At 40.0% G+C, this 15,289-nt stretch overlaps 1 protein-coding gene across 1 annotated transcript in view; it reads right to left on the bottom strand.

Annotated features, from left to right (window-relative positions):
• Grin3a (glutamate ionotropic receptor NMDA type subunit 3A) overlaps positions 1-15,289 on the bottom strand; it is a 188,710-nt gene that overhangs the window by 44,248 nt on the left and 129,173 nt on the right. The gene's annotated exons all lie outside the window — the stretch shown is intronic.

The following is a 15,289-nucleotide window of genomic DNA, read 5'->3' as shown; positions in this document are numbered from 1 at the left end:
ATATACACCTTTCAACAATATTGTCATATTATGAATTCATCAAGGGATTATCTATTGATTAGGTCAGAACTCTCAGAAGTCAATCACTTCTCCAAAGCCCACCAACTGGCCACCAGGTACTTAACATAAAAACTGGTAGGAGACATTATAATCCAAACCATAATACCACAAGAACAAAAAATATACCACTGGAAGTAAAAGACCACAAGGGCGTGTAATAAGTAACTTCAATTGTCAAAAAATGGTGATGCCAAATGTTGACGAACATATGGAGAATAAGAATGCAACATTGATATATTGACTTTGGAAAAAAATTTGGTAATATCTCATTATAGTTAAACACTTATATTAAGACCTAAGCACATTTCTAAACAACTTCTCCACAAGTACACCAGGAGATATGGTTAAGAACACTGTTCATAACCACAAAACTTAGAAAGATCCCCAAATGCTCTTTGATAAAACCATGAGTAAATAAATTGTGTAATACTTTCATGATTGGAATATTCATAACAGAGACATGTAGGCTATTTGGGAAAATACCATTCCCCCCAAACCAGCAGCATGAATTTGTTTTGTCCATGTAAAAATAATCGTGATAATTTAATAAATGTTTTAAGAATACATATGGGAGGAGAAAATTACATTAAAAAAAACAAGGCTATGATAACTTAGAGATTCAAGATGGCAGATTATGCAAAGCAAAGGAAGCAGGAGAGGGGATAGGCAAAAAGAACAAAGATGGGTGTATTATCAGAGTTTTATTAACCAGCCTAGACTGTGTATTCTCACACTGCCCGGCTCCATGACTTTCCTAACTGTTAACACACGGCTAATCTCTTTGAGGAGCCATTTGAAAGAGGCTAATTAACTACATCTTGTTTTGGTTATTAGCTCTCACAGTCAAAAAGAAAGATTTTTCTTTTTGCCCTCAAGATGATTGAGGAAGACAAATTAAAGATGCAGTTAGTTCCCTTTTCACAGATAAAGACTAAAAGGCTGTCAAAGATTCAAAGATACTTAATGAGTCAGATACCTGCTCTGATTATTTTACTTTACAACTCAATTCCAAAGATATTAGCTTTTTTTTTTCTTTAAATGCAGATACACAGCCCATTTGAAGAATACAAGGTCAGTGGTGTGGAGTAGGAATATGTAATACCAAGCAATTTTTGAGTTTTAAAGCATTGTATGTTTGTTTTGTGATAATTTTGTTTGTTTCTTCAGAATGCAGACTCATGAAAATGGTGACAAAGTCAAGCATATAATGTGGACTTTCAATTCAAGCAGTTACTAAGAATCCTTTGTGACTGGTGGTTTTCATTTGAAAGGCCAGACTGATGGAAATAGGACTTGAATGAGTCACTGGCATTTTCATTAAGTAACATTTTATGTAGTTGTAACTATGCTTTTTTTAAAGATTAAAAAAAAATCTTACCAAAAGCAATCTACCATAAAAATCCCAGCACAATTCTTCCCAGGCCTTGAAAGAACAATACTCAACTTCATATGGAAAAACAAAGAACCCAGGATACCCAAAACAATCTGTACAATAAAGAAGCTTCTGGAGGCATCACCATTCCTGATGTTAAACTCTATTACAGAGCTAAAGTAATGAAAGCAGCAAGCCTGGTATTGGCATAAAAACAGACAGGAGGACCAATGGGATAGAATCAAAGACCCAGATATCAATTCACACAACTACAAATACCTGATTTTTGACAAAGAAACTAAAATTATAAAACGGAAAAAAGGAAGCATATTCAACAAATGGTGTTGGCATAGCTGGATATCAATAGGTAGAAGAATGTAAATATATTCATATCTATTGTCATGCACAAAACTCAAGTCCAAATGGATCAAAGACCTCAACATAATACCAACCACACTGAACCTCATAGAAGAGAAAGTGGGAAGAATACTTGAACACATTGGCACAGGAGATCACTTCCTAAATATAACACCAGTAGCACAAACACTGAGAACAACAATTAATAAATGGGACTTTCTGAAAATGAGATGCTTCTGTAAAACAAAGGACAAGGTCAACAAGACACAATGGTAGCCTACAGACTGGGAAAAGCTCTTCCCCATTCATCACATCAGACAGAGGGCTCATCTCCAAAATATACAAAGAACCCAAGAAACTTAACATCAAAAAAATAAATAATCCAATAAAAAATGGAGTACAGGAAAAAGCATGGGATAAAACCGGACTCTCTGAACATGGCGAACAATGAGGGCTGATGAGAAGCCAAGGGCATTGGCACGGGGTTTTGACCCTACTTCATGTTCTGGCTTTGTGGGAGCCTAGCCAGTTTGGTTGTTCACCTTCCTAGACATGGACAGAGGGGGGCAGACCTTGGACTTTCCACAGGGCAGGGAACCCTGACTGCTCTATGGACTGGAGAGGGAGGGAGAGAGGAGTTTGGGGGAGGGGGAGAAGGGTGGGAGGAGGGGGAGGGAAATGGGAGGCTGGAAGGAAGCGGATACCTTTTTTTTTCCTTTTCTCAATAAAAAAAAATAAAAAATAAAAAAAATAAAAATAAAAAAATGGAGTACAGATCTAGACAGAGAACTCTCAACAGAAGAATCTCAAATGGCTGAAAAACACTTAAGGAAATGCTCAACGTCCTTAGCCATCAAGGAAATACGAATCAAAACAACTCTGAGGTTCCATCTTACACCTGTCAGAATGGCCAAAATCAAAAACACTGATGACAGCTTATGCTGGAGAGGATGTGGGGTAAGGGGAACATGCCTCCATTGCTGGTGGGAATGTAAACTTGTACAGCCATACAGAAATCAGTATAGTAATTTCTCAGAAAATTAAGAAACAACCTTCCTGAAGACCCAGCAATACCACTTTTGGAAGTATGCTCAATCATACCACAAGGACATGTGTTTAACTGTGTTCATGGCAGCATTATTTGTAATAGCAAGAACCTGAAAACAACTTAGATGCCCCTCAACTGAAGAATGGATAAAGAAACTGTGGCACATTTACACAATGAAGTACTATACAACTGTAAAAATAATGACATCTTGAAATTTGCAGGCAAATGGATGGGTCTAGAAAAGACCATCCTGAATGAGGTAACCCAGACTCAGAAAGACAAATATCATATCTACTCACTCATAAGTGGCTTTTAGACATAAAGCAAAGTAAAACCAGCCTATGGTCCACAACCCCAGAGAATCTATACAAAAAAGAGGACCCTAAGAGAGACATACATGGATCTACACAGAAAGGAGAAAAACCCAAGATCTCCCGAGTAAATTGGGAGTGTGGGGGTATGAGAGAGAGAGAGAGTAAAAAGGGAGTGGGAAAATATGTAAAGCTCAATAAAAGCAATAAAAATCTCTAATGCACTAAATCTCGGCATGCTTTTTTGGGGGTCAGATGTGATTTCCCTTTCATGTAATTGTGAGGGAAACTGAGGCACAGAGTGCTACAGGAATGAGAACAGTGGATCAGGGATCAGAATCCCCATTGCAAAATGAGTAAACTGTAGCCTGCCTGAGCCAGCATTGCACTGATATACTTGCTGTGTGTGTGGGATTGTCATCCAGGGATGGTAGCATCCTGTAGGATGGCAGAAGGGACTTCACGGGCTCCCTAGGAGATGCTGTGTGCAGTTTGGGAGCAGAGCAGAAAAGTAAAGTAACTCCAGACCTGCTGCATGGGAAAGTTCACCCAGCCAGGTCCATCCTGACTCTGTGTTTGCTCTGAAAATATAGCAAGTGAAAAGCCAAGTACAATGTGGGGACAAAAAAAGAACATTCATGGGGGAAGATGATAAAGTCTAATAAAGTTGGTGATTTAGTTGAAAAAAAAAAAAGACCCAGCAATACCACTCCTGGGTATATGCCCAAAGGATGCCGACCCATACCACAATGACCCTTTTTGGAGAGATACCCTGTTAAGCCTAAATATAGTGGGGGAGGTCCTTGGTCCTTTCTCAAAGTGATATGTCAGACTTTGTTGACTCCCCATGGAAAGCCTTACCCTGTCTGACAAGTGGATGGGAGGTGGGGTGAGGGGAAAGTGGGTGAAATGGGAGGAGGGAAGGGCATGGGTACTGGGATAGGTATATAAAATGGGAAAAGAGATAATTTTAAAAAATAAATAAAATAAAAATGTACATTATAATATCTGTATGTATATACATGTACCATGTATGAACTTTGTATCCAAGGAAACCAGGAGAGGGCACCAGATCCTCTGGATCTGTAGCTACCTGAAGAACCAACCATCTCATGTCCTCTGCAAGAGCACCTGAGTCACCTCTCCAGCCTGTGGGTAAATTTCTAAGGAAATTTTTATTTTCTTTAAAATACATATTGACAGTTACTGATAATTCAAACATTCTTTCAGTATTTATTGCTATTCTGGATGCAATACAAGTCCCATGTATAATAATATTCACTAATCTACTGACTCTCACCCATCCGCCCATTTATCTGTTCATTCATCAGATACTTTATTGAGAAACAGGTACCATGTAAAGTGGTCCATATGTGTTAGTGGAGAGGCATATTAAACAGGTAACTTCATGATGTAATTTCATTAAAATTGAGACTGTCATTGGGGTGGAGAAGAAAAAGAAAAACATTAAGAACATACTATGGGGGGATTTGGCACTATGTGATGGAACTGGGTTGAGACACAGGATAATTATTCGACTTTGCTGACTATTAATGCATTTTCCCCACGGAAGCATTAGCGTTCAACAACAACTTCTAACATTTATCAAGGACTTTCTATATTGCTCTCAAGTACCAGTCTTTAATGTAGCATGTTTTAAACCACAGTGTAAATTATGCATTAGACATCAATTTTGACTATCTTGTGACACAGAGTTCAGCCAGATCATTCTAGAATTCTACCATAAAACTTAAGGTATACCAAGTTCTTCTATGTGTCAGGTATATTTCCCATGTATGAACCCATGACAGAGTATGTATTATCTGCAGAGACTTGACTCTTGAATGATTAAACTGCCATAGTCAAGTCGGTAGCCAGCAAAACTAATGTTTGAAAGTAGGCCTGCTTGATTCTAAAAATCAATGTTCATTCCACTCTATTCAATACAAGCCAAGGGAATACTCAACCTATTTCCTTCAATTCAGTGTAAACCAAGTCTTTGTAACTGAGTGGATGCCATCCTCCCCAAATCAGGTTATTCATTCATTAAGAAACTAGTCTTGAAGCCAGAGAAGTGGCCCAGCAGTTAAGGGCATGCATTGCTCTTCCAGTGAACCTGAGTTTATTTCCCAGCACCCATATTGGCAGGTTCACTACAGCTTGTATCTTCAGCTGTAAGGGATCCAATGCCCTCATCTACCCTCTATAGAGACCCCTCTTTATACAACAGATCCTCACAAAGACATACTAACAACAAATAAATGAAAAAAAAAATCATTAGCCAAAACCCATTGTTCATGGGTAGATTTGGTCTATAGACTTAGAAATAAGTTTTGTAGAGAATAATCCTATTGCATGTCAGAAAACTAACTAGGAAGGCCCCTTACTAATTACAATATTTCTCACAAAGATCCCTATAAAGCTAATAATTTCAACCCACGTGAATGTAATAACACCAGGATAGTTTTCTTTTCTTATTTGGAAAATACTGTATTCAATTGTTCATAAATCCCACAGAATGTGGGTAATGTTATGGAGGCGTCTGAGTTAAATCAGACACAATGCCTATCTGTGAGCAGTTAAGTGGCATGTGGAGTGGAGGCAGAGACAGCGGCTGTCCAGCATGGTGGCCAGTTGCATGGCTTTTCTTGCATAAGATAGGTGAGGCATAAACTAAATAGAGATCGCATATAACAACCGAGACACAATGGAGAGAGCGAGGACATTCTGTGGGATGAGAAATTGCTTCTGAAGGAAAGGAAAACAGGGCATCTTAGACTGATTTTTGATAGTGCCTTGTCTTTGTTAAGCAGAGGAGACCAAAATACATAAGAAAGCTTAAAAAAGTTTGAGATTGCAATTTAAGATTAAACCTGTATATTCTAGGAACATAATTTTGGTACTACGACAGCAGCACTAAGAGTCCCCAAAGGAAAGCAATGTTGAAGTTACAAAGACATTTACAAAAAATAGCTACCCAGGAAATAATGAATATTAAATCGTTCTACTCCATCATGCCTAGATTAATTCACAATGGACAGCTAAAAATAGGTCGACATCCTTTTAATTTTTTATTTTCCTATGTTGGACATTGAAGTTTCAATGATTTCTAGCATTAATAATAATTATTAACTAATTAAAACAAGGGAAGGATAGGAACAATTTTCTGTCTCTGAGAGGGGAATTTACTGTTACACATAAAAATCCATTTTATTCAGAAACATAACAAGTTAAATTTCGAAAGTTTCATTTCTATCACTTGATGTTGCTTTTAAAAGTTGATTGTGTTCACTAGGTCAAAGCATTTTTATTTTTAAATTGCTGACTTGACTTAGCCAGAGTTGCCTAAATTATCATTAGTAACTTGGTGTTTCAGTACCAACAGGTCTGACTGACTTGTGGTTGATGGATGAAGCAAAATGGAATCCTTCAAGCCTAAAAATGAAGGCATCAGGCACCCTGGAAAGTGGATACAACTTAACAGCCCAAGAGAATGGTTTCCCAAATAGAATCCCAATCTTTCCCCCTGGATAAGTCAGCTTTCCTCAGTTAAGACTGGTAAAAATACACGTTGACTAGCAAATTTATAGTTAGAAATTCATCACTAGAAAGAGTTTTCCCAATGTGTGACTGGAAAACAGATATTTGAAGAAAAAAAAAACCCAAGTACAAGAGTCATTTGATTTTGCATATGCCCTTGAATTTACCATGATTAGTTACTCTGAGATAATGGTTGAAAACATAATATCATAGTTCCAATTTGAAAGAGGTGCTTAAAAATGGGTTTCCCTTACCTCCAGAATATCTGATGTGGGAGTGTCATATCAATCTGTTGATTTCATTGGTTAAGCAATAAAGAAACTGTTTGGCTCATTGGTTAGGAGATAGGTGGGTGGAGTAAACAGAACAGAACGCTGGGAGGAAGAGGAAGTGAGGTCAGACTCCACAGCTCTCCTCTCCGGAGCAGACGCCTTCAGAGAGACGCCATGCTACCCGCTCCAGGGAAGACGCACGCCATGCCCCAGCTCCGACCCAGGATGGACTTAGGCTAGAATCTTCCCGGTAAGCGCACCTAGGGGCGCTACACAGATGATTAGAAGTGGGCTAAATTAATATGCGAGAGTTAGCCTAGAAGAGGCTGGGTAGAAGTGAGCCAAGCGGTGTTTAAATGAATACAGTGTCTGTGTAATTATTTCAGGGCATAAGCTAGCCGAGCAGGCGGCTGGGGTGTTGGGGGCGCAGCCCCGCCGCCCATATTACTACAAATGACGCCCAGACGTGTGGCTAACTAAACCCACTTAAAAAACCTGAGAAGGCTTAAAAATAAGGGAGAGAGCATTTAACACAGATTTTTGCTCTTTGTTGGTGGCGTGCTGTAGAGAGATTTCCTGATTCGGCAACAGCAGCAGAAAAAACGCTGTGTCATTTCAAAGTGTGGCTTCCTGGGGCTGTGCCGCCAGTGAAAACTCTGGACTATGTTTGTGTTCCCGCTTGGGATCGGAAGGAGAGTGCTCTGAGACCTTGACGATGACTCAGAGCTCCCCGCCTGCTCCTGGGCAGAAGGCAGAATCAGGTTTAGGCAGGCGGAAGAGCATGGCGGATTCCTGCCGCCATAGGGTCGTGTTTTCAGACTGCGCAGTGCTCTGCGTGTCAGATTTGGATGTTACTTGGATGAAAAGAATTTCTGTGCTGCACGCTCAGTCTCAGAATTAAAGTGCTGAGTGCCGCTCCTACCTGGTAGCCCCAAGAGGCTTCCTGACTCAGCTTCAGCTGCAAAACCCTGCAGCTCATTAAGAGGTCCTGCCACGAAACACTTAAACGGTGTTGACGAAAAGCTGAACACATGCTTTTCGGTTTTCAGCCGTAGCAGGAAAAAAGCTGCGCCATTTAAAAATGCCGGCTTTCTGGGCCATCCTGCCAGGGCAAACTCTGACTGTTTGAGGCAGGAGGGCCAGCTACCGAGAGAGGACTTGAGTGTTGTCTGTTGTAGCTCGCTGGCTGGCAGGGACCTTGAAATGCCAGTACCTCAGCCGTGAGGCTGGAAAGCTAAGGATCTAGCTGGCAAAGCCACGCCTTTAGTCCTACTGATATTGCTTGGTAAATTAAAGACTCATGTGGTCAGAAAAAGAGAGATATACAGTAAAGAGAGATTCAAAGACAAAGAAAATTTCTAAATGGTTTACTGTGTGTTAAAAATATATGCAAGCTGAAAGTTAAAGTTCTTAAAGCAAAAAAAAAAAAAAAAGTAAGAGAGTTGTTGTGTGTTGTAGTACACACCTTTAATCCCAACACTTGGGAGGCAGAGGGAGATAGACCTCTGTGAGTTCAAGGTGTGGTAGCACACGCCTTTAATCCCAGTGCCTAGAAGGCAGAGAGAACAGATCTCTGTGAGTTCAAGGTGTAGTAGCAAACACCTTTAATCCCAATGCCTGGGAGGCAGAGACGGGCGGATCTCTGAGAGTTCAAAGACAGCCTGGTCTACAGGTCAAAGATTTAAGCTCAAAAAGCAAAAAGTTAACCTAGGAATGTCACAGCTTAGATTCTTAAGCGCCTAGTGATTTAAAGGCGCAAATCAAAAGTGCTCCTGGATAGTAAAAAATTGCAGATTCACAATAGGACAGATTCAGACCACTAAATGAGTCACACTGTTGGAGTACGTTGGCTTGGGAGAGAGAAGAAAAAGAATACAGAGAATAAAGTTAATGGTTTAAAAAGAAAAAAGTAAAAGTAAAGTCTTTAAAGAGACAGAGTACAGATAGTTATAGATATAAATAAAAATAAGCCGCGTAAAGATGGAAAATTCACAAAGAGTCTGGATTATGTACATTGTGTTTTCTTTAAAATTTTTGACTGTGAAGGAGCTAAGTACAGAGAGACATTTCATTATATGGGCTGCCCAGTGGAACCAGAACGGATATCATGAGGGTATGATTTCAGAATTTGGATCTAAGGATATGATACTTTGGAAAAGAGATTCTTCTTTTGTTTTCACAGAGGATGAGACTCTGTGGATTTCTTCTATTCCGATTTGGTATGATGGACCACGTCCTCCTGAAGGGTTGCTGTGAACATCTTCAGAAAATTGCTTTGCTCAACTGCCAACTGAGATGAAACTAGCACACAGGTTATACCATGAAAGACCTAATTAACGACGCCCCCATTCAGCAGGAAGCAGTTTGGAGAGAAAAAACTGCGCCCATGTTCCCAAATATGGTTTATAAAACGTTCTTTTACATTTAAAGGGGGATATGATATAGACATGAATAATTTGCATTAGTATAGATTTTGCTTTATTGATAGAGATTTACTGTCAATTTTGTTATATGTATAAATGTTTCTGATGTAGCTTTTACTTGATAACTGTTTTGTTATATGTAATTTTGCTATGTTAAAGTTAAAGCCTTTCTTTTTTGTTTAAACAGAAAAAGGGGAAGTGATGTGGGAGTGTCATATCAATCTGTTGATTTCATTGGTTAAGCAATAAAGAAACTGTTTGGCTCATTGGTTAGGAGATAGGTGGGTGGAGTAAACAGAACAGAACGCTGGGAGGAAGAGGAAGTGAGGTCAGACTCCACAGCTCTCCTCTCCGGAGCAGACGCCTTCAGAGAGACGCCATGCTACCCGCTCCAGGGAAGACGCACGCCATGCCCCAGCTCCGACCCAGGATGGACTTAGGCTAGAATCTTCCCGGTAAGCGCACCTAGGGGCGCTACACAGATGATTAGAAATGGGCCAGAGCAGTGTTTAAAAGAATACAGTGTCCGTGTAATTATTTGGGGCATAAGCTAGCCGAGCAGAGCAGGCGGCTGGGGTTTTGGGGACGCAACCCCGCCGCTCCCTATTACTACAAATATCAAGTTGGGAAGGGAAGTTTCTTGGAGGAATTGAGATCCATGAAGGATATCTTGGGAGAATTTTTTTTGTGCCTGGTTCTCAACTAAATGAATATCCTGAATCTTAATAACTTACTGAGTACATCTTGTCTAGTGGGCATGTTTAAACATGCTTTACATGCACTATTTTACTTAACTTAGCATGGCAACCTTATGCTAGGTGTTCATTTCACGTCTTCATTACGCAGATGAGGAGCTGGAAGGACAGATGAAGATGTTTGCCGGTGAGTGACAGCAATTCTATTTTAATCCAAGGGCCAGACTCTGGAGCCAGTGCTCTAAGCACTGTGTTAAATAATTATTGGAAAGCCAGTGGAAGAACAGCTCAGAAACAGGCAACGGCCTTTGCCAAAAGGTCACAGATCATCGCTGTGCAGTTACATTACTCTTTCTCTATGCTTGACCTTTATTGTCTGCTAACGCCAAGGCATAAATCTGGGGCATGTGTTCATTTATCTTAACACTTTCCCTTTAACTCTCAAGAACATAATATGTCGTTGTGCCTCTGGTGCACAGCATTTAATTTAACCAAACACTTCCTGCATGTCCTTGAAGTGATAATAGATTTGTTTTAGAAAAAAAATCATATTTTTGTTTATTCTTTGAAAATATCATATATGTATGTAGCCTATCTTGGTCATATCCACCCCCAATTCCCATTTGCAACACCCTCAGGCCTCCTCCAACACATCTCTCTCCCATTTCATGCCATGACTTTCCTTTTCTTAATAATTCAGAGTTCAGTTAGTGTTGCCTGTATGTTCATGGATGATGCCATCCACTGGGGCAGAGGTAACCTGCCAGTGGGCCCACCCATCAAGGAAGGTGACTCTCCCCCACACTTTAGTAGCAGCCAACTGCCAAGAGCTTTTCCGCAAGCAATAGAACTTTGAAAGTTCCTTCCTTATCCATACTGGAATGCTGACTGGATCTGTCTTGTACAGGAAACCTTAGCTACAGTGAATGAATATGTACTACAGCAATGGCATGTCCAGAAGACATCGCTTCCAGCCCTCCTCTTCATCCTCTGGCTCTGAGCTCTTTTGTAGCAAAGAAAATTGACCCATGGAAGGACTCCAAACTCAAGGTAGCACAGCTGCCTCTCAGAGGCCTCACTTTGAAACTTAAGTAAGAGCAGAAAGGTGAGTTTGGGGGAGTATTTACTAATGATTTTAGCTTGCTTGAGCTAACAGCAAATTTCAGAGACAGGGTAGCTCACATACAGCAAAAAATATTTATTTTTTTATAGCCCTTGTTCTGGGAAGTCCAAGAGCCTTCATGGGCAGATTCAGTGTCTCGTGAAGATCTCCTTCCTGGTTTGTAGATGGCATATCTAGCTGTGTTTTCGTGAGCTGAGGAGCTCCCGTGGGCCCATTTTACTGCTGCTTCCTTCCAGTTAGACTCCTCATGAGCTACCAAGTCACCCTGTCTGTTCACTTCACCACTGTGGTGAGGATTAGGTTTCCTGTGAATTCCGGGTGGCCACCACCTCTAGATTCTAGAGTCTAGAAGACAGCAGGCCCACTCCTCAGTCTGTGCTCAGTACTGTGTTGATCCGATGGATAATCTGCATGGAGGAGTCGGTCGACCCTGTGTTTGCTCCTGAGTTCCTGAAAGGATTTCCACACTGAGGGTGTGAAAACTCTCAGTGCGCATTTGCACCATTGCTCTGACATGTGAACTAGGCACTTGTTTGAATTTAAACTGCCGAGTTACATCATTGGAAATACATCATTAATTTAAACAATTAGTACACACTAGTATTGCTCCAGATCCAATGGATTGCTGTAGATAGGTACCTACGATGTTCCTCTGTGGCAAATGCGCAGTTGTTGGTCAGGAATGATTTTTTTTTATATGCATACAGAACAGTCTAACAATCACTCTCGTATTTTATAAATTCAAAAACTCTATATTTTGCCAAGAAAGACATACTGATTTAAGTTTCATGAAAAATGAAGGTAACATTGGAAACATTTCTCTAAGAGATCCTTGAGATTAACACTGAAAAAAAAAAAAAGAGAATACAAAGCCAGACATGGCATTGCCTGAACTCTCCGCAGAAAGAAGTGAAGGAAAAAGAGCAAGATTCAAGACTAGCTACTACCTACATATGAGATTTGAGGCCATCTTGTACTATATAAGACTCTAAACTCAAAAAAAAAAAAATCAGGAACAGAAAACAGCACTAAAAATTATTAGGTTTTCTGTGTGGTGGTGGTGCACACCTTTAATTTCAGCACTCAGGAGGTAGAGACAGTCGTATCTCTGTAAGTTTGAGATCAACCTGGTTTATAGAGCAAGTTCCGGGACAGTCAGGGCTATACAGATAAGCCCTGTCTCAAAAATTCAGAAGAAAAAACTATTAGGTCTGTTTTGCTCTTTGCAATGCCTGGGATTTTCCTTGAGGCTTTCTGCATGATAAGCAGGCACTCGCCACCGAACTACACTCCCAGCTTGTTGACTTTCTTCACTAGTCTCCCCACCTTTGTGTTTAACTTATAAATAGCACCCCTTTGTATTGTTTAAGTTTTGTGCTATGGTTTGAACCTAAAACGTTCCTGGAGAGAGTTTTTACATTGAAGGTTTAGCTCTCAATGCAGCATTGTTGAGAGGGCAGGCACTTGGAGCATGAAGACTCTGATTTACTGAGTGGTTGCGTTCTGTTCCTCTGTTGGAGGAAGTAGGCCATGGTCCATAGTCTTTGAAGGGACTATTTTGTACCTTGCTCTGCCCTTTCCTCTCTTGATCTCTGTTTTCTGGTCACCATAAAGTGAGCAGGCTTATTGGACCATGTTCTCTTTGCCATAATGTTCAGGCCCAGGAACAACAGCCAAGCAATAATGCCCTGAACTCTTAGAACCTTGAGCCCCCCAAATCATTTGAAATAGTCTGTAACAGTGATGGAGAGCTGATTGACATGTTTTTGAGTATAGATTGTGAACTCATCCATGGGGGCAGTATTTATTAAATTTTCTCATTTGCATTCTGTATTAGTTACTTTTCCTGTTATTATGATTTAATAGCAGACAAGAGAGCTACTTAAGGAAGAAGGGTGAATTTTGGCTCACAGTTTGAGGGTCTAGTCCAACATAGTGGGAAAGTCATGGCTGCAGGAACTTTAGAGCAGTTTTGGGCTCCAGCTCATGGAAAAGTGTTGTGTACAGTCAGGATGGGTCTCTCAATCTCACTTAAGCCAATCTAAATAATCCTTCACAAGTATGCCCAGAGGCTCATCTCCGTGACTCTAGGCGGTGTCAAGTTGATAGCACTGACCACACACATCTCGTTCATTCAGAGAGGAGACCAATAGTGATGGTCATGCTTGCTCTTCTCAGATCTTTGCTCCTTTTGCTCATTGAGTGTCTCATTTTGTATTTGTTCTCTTTGAGAACAGAGCGGTGTCTAGAATGATCAGAACTACAAGACAGTCTCAGGAGCACAGATGGAAGTGTAAACAGGAAACCAGTGGGGAGTTAATTGTGTGGCATCTGGCACGGAGGTCCAGCAGAGGCAAACAAGCCATCTTAACCACTACTTTTTGACAAGATGGGGTTGCTCCCTGGGGACAAAGGTGGAAAATAGAGCCCCTTATTCTTATGTCCTCTACAAATGATGTGTTGTTAGCAACCACTAATGGTAGAAGGAACCTCAATTACCCCACACATCTAGGACATAAATAAAATGTCTCTCTGTGTCCCCAGATGCTTCAAAAATGGATTTTTTCCATTGTTACATTAAATGGGCTACTGAGTTTCTCTCTCCCTCCCTCTCATATACACACTATGCACATATACACACATATGTGTGTGTATATATGATATATATTAATAATCTAGTTTTAACAGAACAGTGTTACTACCAACTATCTCTCATCCTGACATCCTGAATTTCATTGCTGTCATCTTGCCTGGAGATGAGATTATAGTTCCTATTAAAAAGGCTGGAAAAAATGACAGCAGCTGTTTAATTCCCATTCATTAGAAAGAAAGACTGAAGAAAACAATCCACTGATAAGTTCAGGGGAGACAGAGACCAACTACCGTTGTGAGATTGAAACCAGGATAGTCTTATAACCCCGCGAACATACAAAAATCGTATCCAACACACAATAAGCACAGATTTCTGAAATAAAAACTTTGGTATTCCATGAAATTGTTTTAAGCCAACATTTTTTTCTGACAAGTGTGTATGAGCACCAGCTTGTACTATCAGGGAGGGGAAACCAGAAACTGGGAGGTATGGAATTTGCTAGTTCAAATGATGCAGTCCACATATCAGGTGTTGTTCAGAGTAAGAGAAAATACTGACAATGCTTTTTGATTCTGAAGTTTGATTGATGGGTTGATCTATTCGGAAACAAAACTTGTTGCCAGTGGGGAAAAAAGTCTGGGTCTCAGACAAAGGTTTTATTTAATTTTTCCCAAAGGGTACTAAATCTCAGAATTTGGTGTTTCCTATTTATTTCCAGATTGGCAGGTAGCTTTTGTTAGGTAATACAAGATTTGGATCATAATTCCACTATTGTCATCTAATTTATATGAGTATGAAAATATGATATAATATTAGTTCTTGGTCTTTTTGTGCATAAAATGAGTAGACTCAAGTTCATCAACATTGGGACTCTTTTCATAGGCTTTAATTATCACAGCAAGGACAAGACCAAAGTTGTATTTCTAGAAATGTATGAGATTATTTCAAGTCCAAACTCACAGGAAAGCACAGAATAGGCTCGTTAAAATGTGACCAGAATGCTATCTTCAGCTGCCTATGAGATTCACCATCAAACAGGAACTGTAAGTCCATACATGGTTGACATTGTCTGGGGTATATATATAAGATAAGCAGAGTCCTATCATATTTCTATTTTTTAAAAATCAGATTCATTATGGTATTTGACCCTTCATCAAAAATACTTGTTAGATAGAGGTTGGAACGGATCCATGGTACAGTAGTTGCCTAGTAACTATAAAGCCCAAGGCTTGGTCCTTACCATCACACAAAACAAAACAAACACAAACACAAATTCACATCAAATGGTGTTAGAGTCCTTGTGACTATCACTCCCTGATACCTGAACTGACATTGTCGTTTTGGAAACTATTAGTTTTTTTGCTCTAGCAGTCTTGCGCATAAAATTTTGTTGAGTTGATGGAAAACAAATCTTTACTGTCAACAAACTTAGTAGCTGAATGCTTATGAGTCAAAAATGAGACCACAGGACAATGAATCACTCTCTGCTTCTGGC

Source organism: Microtus pennsylvanicus, chromosome 3, assembly GCF_037038515.1.
Source record: "Microtus pennsylvanicus isolate mMicPen1 chromosome 3, mMicPen1.hap1, whole genome shotgun sequence".
Taxonomy (NCBI): Eukaryota; Metazoa; Chordata; class Mammalia; order Rodentia; family Cricetidae; genus Microtus; species Microtus pennsylvanicus.
The sequence above is the reverse complement of the archived record's forward strand: the minus strand, read 5'-3'. Positions and strand labels throughout refer to the sequence as shown.